The sequence below is a fragment of the Passer domesticus genome, unplaced genomic scaffold, assembly GCF_036417665.1.
Source record: "Passer domesticus isolate bPasDom1 unplaced genomic scaffold, bPasDom1.hap1 HAP1_SCAFFOLD_37, whole genome shotgun sequence".
NCBI lineage: Eukaryota > Metazoa > Chordata > Aves > Passeriformes > Passeridae > Passer > Passer domesticus.
Genome location: NW_026990149.1, coordinates 1,365,547 through 1,382,108, shown reverse-complemented (window position 1 = coordinate 1,382,108; position 16,562 = coordinate 1,365,547). Strand labels below are relative to the sequence as shown.

General features: G+C 45.7%; 1 protein-coding gene, 2 long non-coding RNA genes and 1 pseudogene across 3 annotated transcripts in view; 2 read left to right on the top strand and 2 right to left on the bottom strand.

Annotated features, from left to right (window-relative positions):
* LOC135292520 (zinc finger protein 420-like) overlaps window positions 1–16,562 on the bottom strand; it is a 228,633-nt pseudogene that overhangs the window by 151,411 nt on the left and 60,660 nt on the right.
* LOC135292470 (hydrocephalus-inducing protein-like) overlaps window positions 1–16,562 on the top strand; it is a 94,900-nt gene that overhangs the window by 48,037 nt on the left and 30,301 nt on the right. The window lies entirely within an intron of this gene.
* Window positions 13,016–13,910, bottom strand: LOC135292553 (uncharacterized). Its single transcript, XR_010354791.1, has 2 exons — window positions 13,465–13,910; window positions 13,016–13,366 (listed from the first exon to the last, which is right to left on the bottom strand). It is a non-coding gene; the product is annotated as an uncharacterized LOC135292553 (long non-coding RNA).
* On the top strand, window positions 14,027–15,030 carry LOC135292571 (uncharacterized). Its single transcript, XR_010354808.1, has 3 exons — window positions 14,027–14,187; window positions 14,300–14,471; window positions 14,790–15,030. It is a non-coding gene; the product is annotated as an uncharacterized LOC135292571 (long non-coding RNA).

The following is a 16,562-nucleotide window of genomic DNA, read 5'->3' as shown; positions in this document are numbered from 1 at the left end:
CACCCTAGAGAGGCAATTGAGAGATTTCTAATAAGAGGGATGATTCAATTTTTGTAACTTTGATGTCAAGGGCCAGAAGTCTAACCTGGCTCTCCCCTTTGCTCAGTGGTGCACAGCAAAGGGCAGCATTAGAACCCACTTCAAAACTCCAGCCCACCAGAGATGGGTGCTGCCTGACAGCTGGATGAGAAACACCAGTGACTAGCTGCTGTCTTTGGCAGAATGCTTTTGAGGCTTCCAACAAAATGCTGTTTCAAACCTCATGGCATCTTAGAGAATTACCCAGACCCCATTGCTGTGGCATTTGGACATCTCCACATTTCAATGGCATTTCCACTCCCAGTGTTAATGGCATTTTTTCTTATAATGTCCACTGAAATAAGAGCATAGCGAGAGAAAAATGCTGCACAGTGGATGGAAATTTAACCAAAACACAAGTGTTCTCTCACATTGTCTCTGAAATTTGCACTCTGCTCATTTTCTGAACTGAACTATATCAAACACAGACAAAAATTTACTACCAACAGGCTTCTTGCATGGCAGATTGGGCTGGGAGATCAAAACCTGAAGTGCTCTGGAGACCATTCTTATTTTCTGAGCAGGCAAAATGTTATGTAGCAGCTATTTACTATCCTGTGGTGGAAGAGACTTCATTTTCTCTATGCTGTTAATCCACCAGCACCTTAATGCAGCAATTCAACATTGAAACAGCTCCTGAAAGACCTCCATCCAATTCTGCTAAGCAGGGAAAGGGTTATGGTACTCCCTTTCTAAATGGGAGTTCATTTGAGTTTAAATGTAATTAAAGACATTGGTGACTATTGAAGGTGAGAAACAGCTGTCTGTTCCTACTAAATCTCAGAGAGAACATCTGCTCTTTCTAAAGTAGTCCTAATTTATGCTTAATTCCTTTATTTGAAAAAGAGTTCAAAAGAACTGCAAAACTAAATTCCCTGTTGCTGGTGATCTACTTTATTCAAATGCTCTATAACGGGCCTTTGACATTCCTAATCACTGAACATGCCCTTTTGAGATTCCTAATGAAGACACAAAGTTATTACACCTTGCATTTAAAGATGCTGGCATAATTAGCAGTGGATTTAGCCCCAGCTAAAGCAAGGCTAACAATTGTCTTCTCTGCTATATATTGAGATTATAATTTTTCCATTCTTTGGCTACTGCTGACATAGCAAGCTCCTCTGAGGAATCCATTAACAGCTGCATTTGTAGCATTTGGGACAGTGCTGACACAGGCAGACACTGTTTGCACACCCTGAAATGCTCACTCCAATGCCACTTGGATTTCAGCACAGGCAGGGAGCCCAGCACTCTGCTTCTGCCCCTGTGCCCTCAAAGGCTGCCTTGCACTAAGTCAGTGCCTCTAAGACGTGTGTTGAGGTTTGATCTAAGCTGTGACCCCCAGGCTCTGCACGGTTCAGCCTCAAAACTTCCCAAGAGAAAAACAAGAATTCTGTGAGAACAAAACAAACTGTTTCCCTGAAACAGCGTTTGCCACCATTTTCCCTAAAGGATCACAGATGTCCCTGAGCTCCCAAGAGAGGAGCCAGCTGGGGTATTTGAGCCCCTCCCTTTCCTGCAGGTGGGTTCTGAGATGCCCCAGTGAGGGATCAGCCCTGAGGCCGAGCGCTGCCCCATCTCAGGTGCTGCACAGCTCTGCAGCAGCCAGGGAAACCTGCCAAATACACCTGCCTTGGCTGCTGGGCAGGAGGGACAAGCTCAGCACCTCCTGGTGTGGAGGAGCTACTCTGCTGTCTGCTCACAGGCATTCCCTGTAAATACTCCCTGGGAGACCTCTTGGCTTAGAAGGGGAGGCCATACCTGCGATACTCCCGGTGACATCCAGCAGAGCTTGGCCACTCAGATGACTCCATTGGTGGCTGAACTCTTTCAGCAGTGATACTTTATCTACAAGTGAAACACATGTTTCTGCTCACTTGTCTGAGGTCATAGGAGAAAGGAGAGTGGGGAGGGAAAGGGCATGGCAACCCCATTTTATCAAAGAAAGTAAATTTCTGCTGATTTCTGAATTGTTTTTGACTTTCCTTCCTGCCTACTTGGCAGGGTTTAAAATTCCAAAAGAAAAGCTCTCCTTTCACATTTGCAAATCCAAACTCATCTCCTGTACCAGGAGCTATGTTAAAGCATTTCACATCAGGGACCTCAAGAGGAGTTCAGTCACATGTAAGAAGCAGTGAAAAGGTTTTGCATCCCAGAACAAAAAGGAAGAAGCCCATCCTTGGCACACAGAAAGGCACTGAGTCAGGCAGTTCGGGACTTCACAGAGCAGCTGAGGTGGAGAAAGTGGAAACTGCCCTTGAAGATCTGCCTTCTCAACACTCCATTTTTCAGGCATTTTCAGAGCTGACATAAGTCTATGTGGCAAAGGAATTTAGAGCAGCCCTTGCCCGTGTAGTTCTTTGCTATTGCCATCTTGCCCCACACAAAACAACACATAGAACAAGGCATGGTTGCAGCTGGATTTAGACTTGCTTGTTACAAAGAAATTAACTTGGTGAATCATAAGTTCCCCTTTGAAAAAAGAAGAGAAAGAAGAAAGGTAGAACATAGGCAGCTAATGCCTATAATGTAGAGCCTGCCAGGTGGCTGCTCTGCAGAAGCTCTGATGGGCCAGTGTCCCTGCATGCCAACAGCAAAGCTGTTCATTTGGGAATTCAAATGGGGACCAAGAAAACTGCAAAACCCCTTTCCCTCTGAATTGTAGCAAAGTTGTAGTCCAGGACTTGCTCTTCAGACCTGCAGCACAGAGCCAAGGGCTGCTGGGACTGTTGGGCAATGCTGCTGCACATTCCAGCCTGCTGGGGACTGGTGCATAAGGACTGCACCTGCACAGCTTCTGGTGGCTGCCAGCTGGAGCCTTCCACAGACAACAGCAGCTACCAAGGCACTCAGCGTTCTCTTGTGTGGCAGAGACAGAGGCACAGGAGAGGAGAGTCCGTGCCAGGGCTCAGCCTTACCCAGATGAGCAATGGATTCTTCCAGTGCGCTCACAGCTGCGGCATGAACCCCGGGATCCTTTGAGTTCAGGTTCTTTGTTATTCCCTGCACCAAAGGGATCATCACCGGCTTCAGGGCATCTTCCAGGAGACCGATGATTTCAGCCAGCACGTCCAGCACCTTCTGCTTCACTTTCTTGTGGCTGTCAGATATTCTCAGGACAAAATAATCAAAAATCTGTGAAGAGAACAAGCAACATGAAAGCTGGATTAGAATGTCTTTGTTTGAAGAGTGGATATAGCACTCAGCAATGTAAAAGATGAAAGTGATCCTCTCTCTCAGGTCAGCACTTGCTTGCACAATTTCACTCTTTTCCTGTGGGCCACTCACTGGAATGGTAGCGCAACCTCATGCTGCTTGAAAGATTTTCTTCTGTTTTTAAGAAGTTTGGTTGGGGACAGAGTAGTTCCTATTGTATTTCTCTCCATCTAGAAATCATTAAATCAATTCCATTTGTTAATGCAAAAGGCTACCCTTGCTTTACAAGTATGTAAGCAGATATTTACAATGCCCATTTTTCTATACAGTTGCCTAAAGTACTGAGGACAGCTATGATTTTGGCAAAACTATGGCTGGAGAAGATCTAAGTTGGATGTAGTCTGTCTCAAAACCTGTGTCTGGAGAAGGGCAGGGCTCTGATCAACTCTTCCAGGATCCAGACCATTTCTCAGTTAACTAAGAGGGAGACTTCTGAAATGAAATGTGTTGTACAGCTCTCCTTAGAGCAGGTTCAGTCCCTTGACAGCCACAGCATCAGGCACCATATTCTGGACAAAGGGAAAGAGCAGCTACTGGGAGGAGAAAGGATGGATCTGTCCTTAGCTGTTTTCTTCCTTTCCAAAGAGAACAAAAGGCCCCCCAAGAAGGGTGAGCACTGTCTTTACCAAGAGGAATAGGGACAAGTGGAAAGGAGTTCCAGAGTTGTGCCTGAGCAAGACAAGATGGAGTTTACAGAAAAATTCTTTCAAAAAAACTGGGTTTAAACCAACCCAGCCTAATACTTCTCTTCCCCGTGCAAATCCATCATTTCTCTAGAGAACAACAGCCACGCTTTCAGTGGCTGGATTCCCTTCACTTAACCCAACTAGCAGTAGGAGACAGCAGCAATTACAGCAGCAGAAAATTCTGCCATCATCTGATGAACAGCATCAATGGGCACCTGCCAGACAAATGCAGCTGGACTGAAAAAACGTGTCCTGAAGCCTGAACCTGGTATAAATCTGTCTGGGTAAGAGGGACCAGCCTGTCCCAAACAGCCAGGATGGAGTGTCAAGACTCTCTGAATTAACTTTACTTCTGCAGCCTTAGGAAAGGAGCTAAAGAAAAGGGACAATGAAGACACCCTACATACTTGGACAATGTTAGCGGAGATGAGCTGGGGGCTGGTTTTGCACAGGTCTAGGAGGAGTGCCACTCCTTCCATGCGTGCCTGAAACCCTTGGCTTCCAGGAGATGGTAAAGCTTCTGGAGCGGCTCCGTTTCTTCCACAGCTGCAGGCAGCGTGACCTGGGCTTTGGCACGGTGTACGAGGCGTCCATCAGAGGTAGGTTTCACCCTGGAAAATAAATCCAAATTAGGACCTGTTGGTGACAATGCCTTCAGTTAATTCTGAGCAAAACATCTTGAGGAGCTTTCCTAATGATGTTATTTCAAGCTAGAAAATCATGAGGCTCAGAAGAACAACATGGACCTTGTGACTATCATCATGGGAGACAATCTGCAAGGAACATTCTCCCAGTGCTCACTCAGGAAAACCAAGGATGAGATGCATCTGATCTATCTTCAGATGGCTTCCAATGCACATGAGTTACACTGCTTTGTGGGGAAAGAGAGACACTACTTCCAAGTCTAAATGCCTCTTCATATGGGATGTGTGTGCCTTATTATAAGGAAACTCATCACTCTGGAGAAGTGTCTCTACAACCAGGCATGACAATCTGCAAAAGCAGCTCAGATGCATCTGAACAGATGAACAGAGGCATATCTGAAGGATCCAGAAAATCAGTAACAGAGATAAAACCAGAAGCCAGACATCCCAGAACTATGCTCACATTTTGTTTGCTTCCCTAGAGACTAGATGCACAGCTCAACAACCCCACAGGGAACAATTCTCCTGGATCAACCTGTCTCTTCCACAAGCATGGAAAGATGCTAGAGCCATGCTGCTGAGGCATGTGGTCATGTTCCTGCCACTGCTGAGCATGACAGAGCTAAATAAATCCCCTCTGTTATCAGAGGAGCATAGGTAGCTCTGCCACTAGCATGAAGAGACAGCAAGGACCAAATTCCTGTCTTAAATGCTGATTGCAGCACAGGGGGAAATAAACCAAACACGCTTTCCATCGAGTAACATATACGAAAGACAGGAATATCAAGATAAAAAGTCCACCTTGAGACACCTGTTGACCAAAGCTGCAAAGGAATTGCCTTGCTACTTCCTACTCAAACTTGGTACTGTCTGAAGGTAAGAAAGCCATCATTCACATGGATGAGACCTGCATCTTTGAGGAATGGCACCTTGCTTCTAGTCTGGGACTCCTCATCAAAACACCCATCTGAAAAAGACTCCACTCAGATTAAATAAAAAACCACTCTAGTTCAATTTACTTGTCCCAAGTCAGGCAGCAGAAAAGTGGACCTCTCCTAGCCTCCACAACCCTGCCCTTGCCACTGCACTGGATCATCTGAGCTGCAACCAATGGATGTCTTTTTGTCTCTCCATTTTTTGTGGAAAGCCCTCCAGAGAAGTTGTGTTCAGCATAATGCAGAAGTAGACATTTTTTATCCTAGAGCATTTGTAGGGAAAGGAAACAATCTCTGGCACTGGTCATCTCTGCCAGAAAGATTTGCCTGAGGAGGAGGCATGTGAAGCTTGTCATGGGCTTTGTCACATCTGACAAAAGTGCTCAGTACCGTTTGCTAGAAGGCAATGTGGCCTGGGGCTTCTTGGCGCCATCGTTCCTCTTCTCCACCGGCTCCTTGACAGATGGGCGTTCACCCTTCTGGTTTTCCATCCCCTAGAGAGACATAAAGAAACCCCATCAATCTTTAGGATATAAAACACAAGTTAGAACCAGAATCACTGCGACCAAGGCCTAGGGAAACATTTCCTAACTTAGAGAAATAAACAGACCAGAGATTCAGTGTTGCCAACTCTTTGTTTTCAATAGCCCAAGGCAGGTTATGGGTGCTACCAAACTGAGCAGCAGTCTAAAATCCCAAATTCATTAGTCTTGAGCACAAATGGGAATAATGCAAACTGGTAGGCAATGAGTGGTCTTAAAGGAAGCAGCAGAAAAAGTTGGGCTCTTTGGGGGTTGGCCCATTGTGTTGGAAGTTGATTTGGTTCAACACTCACTCTCCCTGTGCCTGCACAAAGGACCACTCCCTTCTATAATGTTGATAAGAAAAATAAAATCCCCCTCCTAACAAACAAAGGATTTTTCACTGGATGCTGCTGAATTCACCAAGCTTCTTCCAGCTCCACAGGGCTTGACAGCAGGGCGGTATTCCCAAAAGACAGACAGTAATTGTAGTAACTAGGATTGACTTGGACATCTTTTGTATATTTGGAAGTTTTCTTGTACTACTGCTTCCGTGTCTTTTGCAAAACTCTGTTATCTTCAGACTCTGTTATGTTCAATTCTCACTTAATTGCTTTACTGGGGGTAGAGCAGGGAGAACATGGTGGGGGCTTATCTTAAATGTAAACCCATTTTCTCCTCTTTCCCTTTCCTCTTTGTGACCCATATTCAAAGTATTCAAAACCCCACTTATTCCCTAATAATAGCAGTTCCTTTGTGGCCTGCAGATGATCACGCTGAGGATTAACAGCTCATTCCCGGGAGTAAAATGATTCAGCAGAAGAGGAATGAGATAAAGACACATTGGGTATGCTTGATCTCATGTAAGCAGTGGCAATACTTGCACAAAGGAGACATTTCTCCTGTCAAGCACTTACTTTCTTCTTAATTCTTGTCAGAATATCTTCCAGGTCATGCGTGGAAAGAGATTGTTCCAGAAGCATTTTAAATTTTTGATGGCTCAGCAACATCTTCACCATCTCCTGTCCATAATGCCTAAGGAAGGACAGAAGGAAGGGCAGGAGAAAGGAAGACAGGAAGGGAGGGAGGGAGGCAGAAAGGAAGGCAGGCAGGAAGGAAAGAAAAGTGAAGAAAGGAAGAGTGTTAACAGAAGAGGCTGACACCTTAAACTCATCAGGTGCAACCCCTGCATGAGAAGGCATTACCTACTCAGCAAAGAGGGAGATTTACCTCCACTGGACACTGCACAGTGCTGTCAGCTGAACACAAGAGGCAAGAGGAGAATGTGGGGCCATAGAAAAATACCATTTCACTCTGACACTGTGGCTGTTCCCAGGGAATAAGCAAAACACATCTGCTTTGTTGTCAGAGCCTATTAGCAGTGTCTTGCTGCCATTGCACAAAAATTTGCCTTTCTTTAACTGGCAGGGAAGCCAGGACAAAACACCTCCTGCATCCTATTGATTATTCTACACTATATGTATGCACAGGGGTAGCTAGTTTCTCTGGTGTTCTTGACAGCTATTAATGGGAATTTCATCATCAAAGTAAGGGGATTTTGGTGGTTTGGGTTGATTTTGCCACTAGGAAACCACAGTTTTCTTCAAGAAGAAATTTGGAGGTCATTGAGCCACAGATAACAGCATTCTAGAAATCTGCAGAAGGGATTTTAGAAAGAGTGAATACATTGTCTAAAGACCCCTGAAATATTTCTAGGAATGTCTTAAGTTAATGAGAAGCAGATGTTTGGGATCCTTCAGTGATGAATATTAGCCAACACTTCGGCTTTGTGTTTTGCACCTAAGGCCAATCAGAACGGTTGGACTGGCTAATTTGAGCGCTTTTGATCTCAGTAAAGAATCCTTCAAGTCACAGGAAGTTGGCAATGCTCCTTCTTGCTGGCCAGCCTCAGGTTACCCAGTACAGTCATTTCCCCAGGCATTCCAGAGCAGTGGTCACAGCACCAAGTCTGACTGAACTCGAGAAGCATTTGGACAATGCTCTCAGGCACATGGAGTGACTCTTGGGGTGCCCTGCACATGACCAGGAGCTGGACTGGATGACTCTGATAGGTCCCTTCTAACTAGGCATATTATGTGATTCTATGACCTTTATCCACACAGTGAGGTCACTTATTATTTCCTTGAGTTTCCACTCTTTTCTGATTTTACCTTTAAAGCCAAACACAAAACGGTTTTCCTGTTTGAGGAAGTGAAATGAAGATCATTACCTTGTGTCCTGGTGACAGTCCTGAGCAAGCATCCCTGCCACCTGTGCCAGCCTCTCAGCCCTGGCTGTGCCTGCCAGCTTTGTGACTCCCATTTTCTGCATCAGGGACAGGAGGAGTTGGGCCGCACACTTCCGCACCTGGGCGTAGCGGCTCCTGGGAAGGAGAGAGCAAACCCTGGGGCACGGGGAGAAGGAGCAGCAGCAGCACAGGCCTTGGCCAGAGCCTGCTCCCTGTCCTTGCTGGGGGAAGGGGGCCTGGCTTCTCCCTGCAGCTGCCGACACCTGCAGGAAGTTCTGTCCTCAGATAAACACAAAGTTAGCATTGGGCTGCTCTGTGCAATGATCCTGATGATCCTGAAGGGCCCCTTCCAACTGGCCATATTCTACAGTTCTGTGATTCTGAGAACTAATAGGCTGCAGGAGGGCAGAAATAGGTGACAAGAGGAAAGAAATGAGGTTGATCAGAGAATGAAGTCACTGAGTTCCCAGAATGTTGTATTGTGCTTTTTGTTTTATTAGTAGATTTATGGTTTGATTTGTGATTTGGTGGCTTTCCTTGGTGCTGTTTTCCTTTTGACTCCGCCTTTTCCCAGTTATTTCGTCAACTAGTTTCCAGTTTCTATTTCTCCAAATTTTAGCCATTTATTGAAACCGCTTTTCCTCCCTTGGGATGTTATTGGTTCACTGCTGTTATCTCCGCCTAGCATTTTTACTCCCAACTCTCCTGATTTGTTGAAAGTTGCACCTTCCCCTGAGACCTGCCCACACTTAAAAGTCTTTGTTCGCCCCTTGATCGGGGTCCCAGGAGAGGAAAAGGGGAAGTTTACCATCAAATAAAGTTTCCCTGGGACCCGTGTGCGCTGCCTGTGTTTTATATTGCGCCGAAACAATTGACAACTGGGATTCAACAGAGCTCCAGGGGGAGCCTGCCGCCACCCCTCTCTTGTCATCAGCTAGCCGGGAAACGGCACTTTGGTGCTTCCAATGTGGGGCAAGATAAGATCATTTACGAGCTCCTTTTATGACTCTAAGAGGAGCCCATCGGTGAATTTTATGGTTCTATAGACTTTCTCTGCCCTTCCTTCTCACTCAGAAGTGGAGAAAGAAAGCTTGTGGAAGACTTGACTGAGTCAGGGCTTAGCGCAGACAGCAGAAAAAAAGCTGCTGGGCTCCTGCAGCAAGGCAAGGTGTGTGCACTGGGACAAGCACACCAGGGACCCACAGTGGCCGTGCCCTCAGTCTTGGGAACAGGCTTTGGAGCACCGGGAACACCCAAGTCCCTGGAGGCAGCAAGCCGAGAAAGAGAAAGTCCCCAGTCTGTCAGCGATCAGAACATCAGTTTCAGCGCACCCTGATGAGAAGTGGAACTGCTGTGGTGGTCAACCAGCATCACTCATCTGTCAGAAGAGGGCTGGCTGGACGGATATCTCGTCTCCCAGGAAAAATCGGCCAGAGGCCCAGCGCCAGTGGGTGAGCTGTGCCACAGCGGGGGTTTTTATATTTTTTCTTTTTTCTATCCCTGGCGGGTGGAATTTTCTCAAGGGCCCGTGGCCAGGCCCGTGAGGATCTTTATCTCTGGCACGTTTCCCTCTCCCACCTCATCAGAAGGTCCTCCTCTTGTCCTTCTAAGAAGGACAGGAGCAAGACAAAAGACTTTCACAGGTCAGCAGCACACTGGAATTCCCCTGTTCCCTTGTCCCTCAGACTTTCCAAAAAAACCCCTTCCCCTCCCCACCTCCCTGGGAGCTGGCTGGCCGCACTGCTCCGAGCGCCCGGCCGCTCGCTGTCCAGGCCTCAGTGGGGAACTGCAGCGAGTCAGGCCCCCCACCCTGCTCTTTGTCTAAGATGGAGGATGGCCATTCCACCTTAGACATGCTTTCCCCGCTGCCTTCTTTTCCGGTCCTGAATCTCTCCGGCAGCCCATCCTCCCCTGAGGGGGCCACATTCCACGGGGAAGGTGTCAGCCCGTTCCTGCTGAGGGGGAGGCGTGGGTCTGAAGCAATGTCTACTCCTTCTCCCAGTTCCGCCTCTGGGGACGAGGACCCCAACCCGGCCCCTCCCCAGAAACCGCTCTCCTTGAGAGCCCCCCTCCCCTCGGGAGGGGAGCCCTGCGGGGAAGAGGGAGAATTGGAAACCCGATCTGGTAATCGCAGTCTTGCTTTCCCCCACAGGGCAGCGGGCCCGGATCCATCCCCTCACATAACCCTAATCACTTCAGCAGCCAGCAATTGTTTTACAACATCTTCTGTGAAATTCAGATTGAATTAGCATTTAATTTTTATAAAAGACCTTTTAAATAATTTAGGATTTTAAAAAACCCTTGTAAGAAATTTTCAAATTATAGACTTGTGAATTTTAGTGATTGCAAGAAACAATAAGTAAGCAGAGAACCAAAAGAACAATTTAGAAGGTTTTGTTATTTTTATGCAACTTTATATATTTTTAATTATTAAAGTATTTTAATTTTTAACTCTAAGAAGTGCTGCTCAAGTTTCCCTGTCCAGTTTCCTAGTCAAACCTTGCCCAATGTTCCTTTTAATTTTATATTACTATAAATTGGCAAAAGCACAAATTTTAATTCAGTTTATATTTTGACAAAATTGACAAGTTTAAAAATTCAATTATAGAATTATCCTTTAAACCCTGGGTATTGCCTTTTTGCAAAGGGCCCTGCAAAGGCCATACTCACAGTGATGATATTAAAGGGTGAACTTAAAGTTTTTGCTTTAAATTAATTAGAGGTTTTATAACAATTGAGTTTTAATAATAATTAGTTTGTTAATTTGAAAAGTTACTAATGTGATTTGAAAATGCAAAATACCTTTTTAAAGGTTTTTAAACAGTGCTTTTTACAGAAGTAAAAGATTATTCATTTGATTAAATTTATAAAAGTTCAATTACTATACAGGTTTTCAGTTTTGAAGAATTAAATGGTTTTATTTTGAACATATGTTTTTGTATGGTTTTTAAAAAAATGAGTTGTTTGTCATATTTGAAATCATATTGGAAAACTAACCCAGTTGTTCAGTTGCATGTTATAGAAAGAAGAATGTTATAACTACACCAAAGTCTACTATGCTACATTTGATCATGACCATTTTCTGAACTGAATTTCCTTGAAGAGAGAAAACCTTCAAACTTGAGTTTCCCAACAGAAGAACAAGATAACTGAAGTTTTGAAACAGAGAAGATCAGCCAAATTGATGTGAAGAACATCTCACTGCTTTGCTTTGTATTATGAAATAAATTGTAGTTGTATTAATAAAAGAAATGTTAAATTGTTAAAAAAATAGTAACCAGGAGCCAATTGGTTTTTAATCAATTTAATACCATACTTCAAGTTTTAAATCATAAGTTTTGAGTCAAAATGAATAGAAAATTTATATTTATTTAACATGAAATAAATTCGTTTGTTTTACACATTTAACTCCTGGAAACTATGAAACATCTTTCTATGGAACATCCTTTTATGAAATGGTAAGCTTTCTATGAAATGTTAAATTCTTTTTAAGTTTGCCACTTTTGAGTTTTTGTTTGACAATTTAAAACAATTTTTTAATTACCTTTTGAGCCCAATTTTTACCAGCTAATTATTCAAAAATTAAGATATTATTTCGCAGTGAATTGAAGAAATGAATAAAATTATAGTTAAAATGCATAATCAGTGAAAAACAAGACAAGTATAAGCTAAATTAGACATATCCAAAATTATTTGAGTTTTTGAAAAATTTTTAAATTATAATTAGTTTTATTTTACGTTTGTAAAATTTTATGATTTATAACACTAATAACTTTTGTTCTTTTAGATAAACTTTAATGTCCTTTTTGTATTTAAGAACGGGCAGATGTCGTATCATGCTTTTTGGTTTATTAGTAGGTTTATGGTTTGATTTGTGATTTGGTGGTTTTCCTTGGTGCTGTTTTCCTTTTGTCTCCGCCTTTTCCCAGTAATTTTGTCAACTAGTTTCCAGTTTCTATTTCTCCAAATTTTAACCGCTTATTGAAACTGCTTTTCCTCCTTTGGAATGTTATTGGTTCACTGCTGTTATCCCTGCCTAGGATTTTTACTCCCAACTCTCCTGATTTGTTGAAAGTTGTGCCTACCCCTGACCTCCCCCCACATTTAAGTCTTTGTTTGCCCCTTGATCGGGGTCCCAGGAGAGGAAAAGGGGAAGTTTACCATCAAATAAAGTTTCCCTGGGACCCGTGTGCGCTGCCTGAGTTTTATATTGCACCAAAACAATTGACAAGTGGGATTCAACGGAGCTCCAGGGGGAACCTGCCGCCCCCTCTCTTGTCATCAGCCAGCTGGGGAAGCGGCAGTCCTAGGCATGAAGATGCTCAGGATCTTCCACAGATGCTCAGCAGGCAGTAGGATTGTGGCTGGATGTCACTCTGCAAATGCCAGTGGCTCAGCTGAGAGCTCTGGCAGTGACTGACACTGCACTGAGAGGGGCCACAGTCCTGCAAGGGTCTTTCATCAGGAGCAAAGAGCAGCCTGGAGGGTGGGCAATGCTGGATCTGTACCACTGCGTGCTCATCCTTCACCTGAATGTGGAGATGCCCCCAAAGTTGCCATGCATCACTTTTTCTTTTTCTCCTGTTGGGTATATTTTGGAGCAGCTGTTCTACGTGGCTTTTGATGGTGATCCTGTGGGAAGCAGCCATTTGCCTGCTGTGCTATCCTCACAACTAATACAAACTCTTCATTTCCGTTGGTTTTATTTGGGGTTTTTTATCTATTTGTTGGATCAGTTTGCATGGGTTTGTTTGTTTCTTTATTTGTTTGGGTTTTTGTCTGATTTGGTTTGAGTTTTTTGTTTGCTTTTTCATAAATGACTGGTGAAGTTGGCAAAGCCAAACTCAAGACAATGTAAACCAGGATCAACTTTCCAGAAATTACTTTTGGCTGGGTTTAGCTGCATCCCCCAGGCTCAGGATCACTAGTATATTTTCAGGTTTTGCTCTGCGTATCAGCCTGCCCACACTCCACTTAGTGTTTCACAAATGGAGAAGACAATGGACATTGTGCCAAGCTTCCTTTCAAACAGAAAAACCTGGGTCAGCATGACAGAAAAGAAGAAAAATAATAATCACTAGTTAGAACAGAACCAGTGTCCCACCATCTTCCTCTCCACTGTTATTAATTTTGTACATTTAGAGGCAAACCGGGGTCTAAAGCTTGCATCTCTCAGTTCCTGATGCTATTTGCTACCCTGCAGCCTTGACTGGCCCTGATGTGACTGACTGCTGGGCAAGTGGGGTTGGGGATGCTCAGCCTGGAGAGAGGAGACACTGGGAGGCCTCACTGTGGCTCTGCAGGTCTGGAAGGGTCCCGCAGGAAAGAAGGGGACAGAGTGTTCAGCAGGGCCTGTGGTGACAGGACAAGGGGGGATGGCTTTCAACTGCAGCAGGTTGATTGAAGCTGCATCTAAGGAAGCTGCTCTTTTCCACTGGGCGTGGTGGGGCACTGGCCCAGGCTGTGCACAGAGGCTGTGCATGCCCCATCCTTGGCAACAGGGCTCTGAGCAGCACGCTCTGGGGGAAGACTGCTCAGCTGGGAACAAGATGTTGTTCTTCAGGCTCCCTTGCAAGCCCAACCGTTCAGGGACTCCATCATTCCATGGTCTCCACTGTCCACTTCAGATGGAGCCTGGGAACTGTGATGTCACAGCCCACGCTCCAGCTGGAACGTCCAGCGCCCAGCAAAGGGCACAACACAACCCTTGGCCGCTGTGCTGACACGCTCTGCACCTTGCTCCTGCCCTCGCCTTTCACTCTTCTTATCCCCCCGATACCCCGATCATTCCTGACAGCTCCTGAGTGCCTGGATTTCATCATCCAGCCCTGCAGGATGCTCCCATTTGTTCTGAGGAAGGTCTGGTGCCATTCCATGGAGGTGGACACCCCCCAGCTGCCCGGGTGGGCTGGAGCTCTGTGGGCATGGAGTGGGACAGGGACCCCACTCTGAGGTTTTGCTGCCTCTGCAGGCTGTCCCAGACAGAGAGGAGGACATGGAGGTAGATACGAAGATTGATATGGAGGAGGACATGGAAATAGACGGAGAAGACTCTGGAGAGGAAGAGATGGATGTGGATGAGGAAGAAGAGATGGATGTGGATGTGGAAGAGTCCATTGAGGACATGGATATTGATTAAAAAGGTGAGGAAGAGGCCATGATCTTGGCATGAAGAGCAATGCCAGCAGCAGGACAGGCAGAGTGGGTCTCCTGTTGCCAGGCTGGGGCTGGGCTGGGTGCTCCCTGCTCAGGGACATTGTAGCCAGGGCACTGGATTCTGGTGGCCATCCACAGCCTGTCCTGTGCCTGCTTTGCTCCACACAGGCTCCATGCCAGACCCAGCCAGGCTCAGTTCTGGTAGCAGAGTCCAGCTGCTGGGCCAGCATGTGCCAGCCTGGGGGCACATGGAAGAGCCCCTCTGTGCCTGACTGGAGTGACCGTGGCATTTGCTTTTCTTCCAGGACCGATGGACATCATGGACAGAGATGCCACCCTTTTGTACATACCTTTTACATGTTGTTGTTGTCTTATAGGTTTTAGGGCTTTTTGTCTTCTGTAAATATGTTTCATCTATTTTTGTTAGATAGGTTCTTATGTATATATGTTCTATTGATTGTTGTTGTTGCAAATATTCTTACAATGTAAATGTGTTCTGTATTTTTGCTGCTGTTTTTCTGTAATAAACAAATTTTATTTTTCACACCCCAGTTCTCCTTGCATTTGCTTCAGGCACAGGCAGCATTTTGCAAAATTGTAGTTTCCACTTGCTCCAGGTTCCCAGGGCTGGAGGTCCCTGGCACAGCCACGCCAGGAGTGGGGGTCCCTGTGCACAGAGGGGTCCCACTGACAGAGGTGAGCCTCTCCTTGCAGTTGCTCTGGACACACTTGGGAGCTGTAGGGGCAAAGCCCAGCGTGCCCTGGCCCATGGATCCCATGTTGGAGCAGGGCTGAGCCTGTGTGCTCCTGCAGAGCCTCAGCCATGGCTCTTCCCTGGGCAGCCCCAGGGCTAAGGAGGGTGCACTGGGCTGTGGGCAAGCCCTGCTCCTGGGCACCCTGAGGGGCTGGAGCCAGCCTGGAGGGAGCCTCAGCCCTACATGGACCAAGATTTCCTTTGGAAAACCCCCTCTGTCCACAGACTCTGCTGAGCACAAGAATTGATCCTCCTAGTTAAAGGTGTGACGTTCATTGGCACAAATGTGTCCCTTGCACTTTCTAGCACAGCAAATGTCAGTGCTTGTAATCCCTGTTCTGCACACTCTGCTCAGGCAGCAAAACATCTGAAGCTGAGGGAACATCTTGAATTAGCACCAACCTGCAGAGAGCTACAGGGGGAGAACCTACCCCCAAGCACCCAGAGAAATACTTGACACTGATAGTCTGGGGCAGAGCTGACACTAAAGTATTTTAATGCCAAGAGAGAGGAATTTTTATTGCTGAATTCATTCTCCAAGAACAAGAATGGGAGCTTTTGCTCTCCTCACCTGCCACAGATGTGTATTGCCAAGGTTTGCTTCTGACTTATGACTGATTTTGATGAATCTGTTCAGAACTCTGATGCTGTTCCTGGCTAAGGTGCAGAGATGATATTTCAGAGCCAGTTGAGCTCAGCACATCTTGTGCAATGCAGAATTTCCAGAGCCAGACATTCAGGCCATGCAAACTGATACGTTTTCATCTCTGTGCAAAGATCAGTATTAGGACATCAATGATGTACCACACACTTCTCAGAGCTGTCCCTTTCATCCAGCTCTCCCCAGTCACTTCACAGACTTCAGTCCAAGCAGTTTCTGATAGAGCTCAGTAGCACGTGGGATTTAATCCTGGTTTTTCTTCATCTTCTCCAGAGCTACCTCCAGACACGGTGTGTGGGCACTGTCTGACAGCAGCATTAATGTGTCACCTCCCTGACACTGAGGTTCATGTCACTACTTTTCATCAAAAGCAGCAAATCAATGATTCCCACTGGGTCCCACACAGCTCTGTGGGGAGTTTGTGTGGCTGCAGTTCCAGCACCAGCCCTGGTGCTCAGAATTTCAGGAGAAGATACAGAAGGAATCAGCTATTCATAGAGAACAACATGAGTTTGCAGGGCCCAGATCCCCACAACTCTGCAGACTCTGGTAAGCCAGACTCTGCATTTACATTTTGGCCTCTGTGCCTTACTTTTCCTCTCACTAAAGTCCTGCCAGTTTCCCTCACACTCAGATTCCCAAGATAATTCAAAGCAGCTTTAG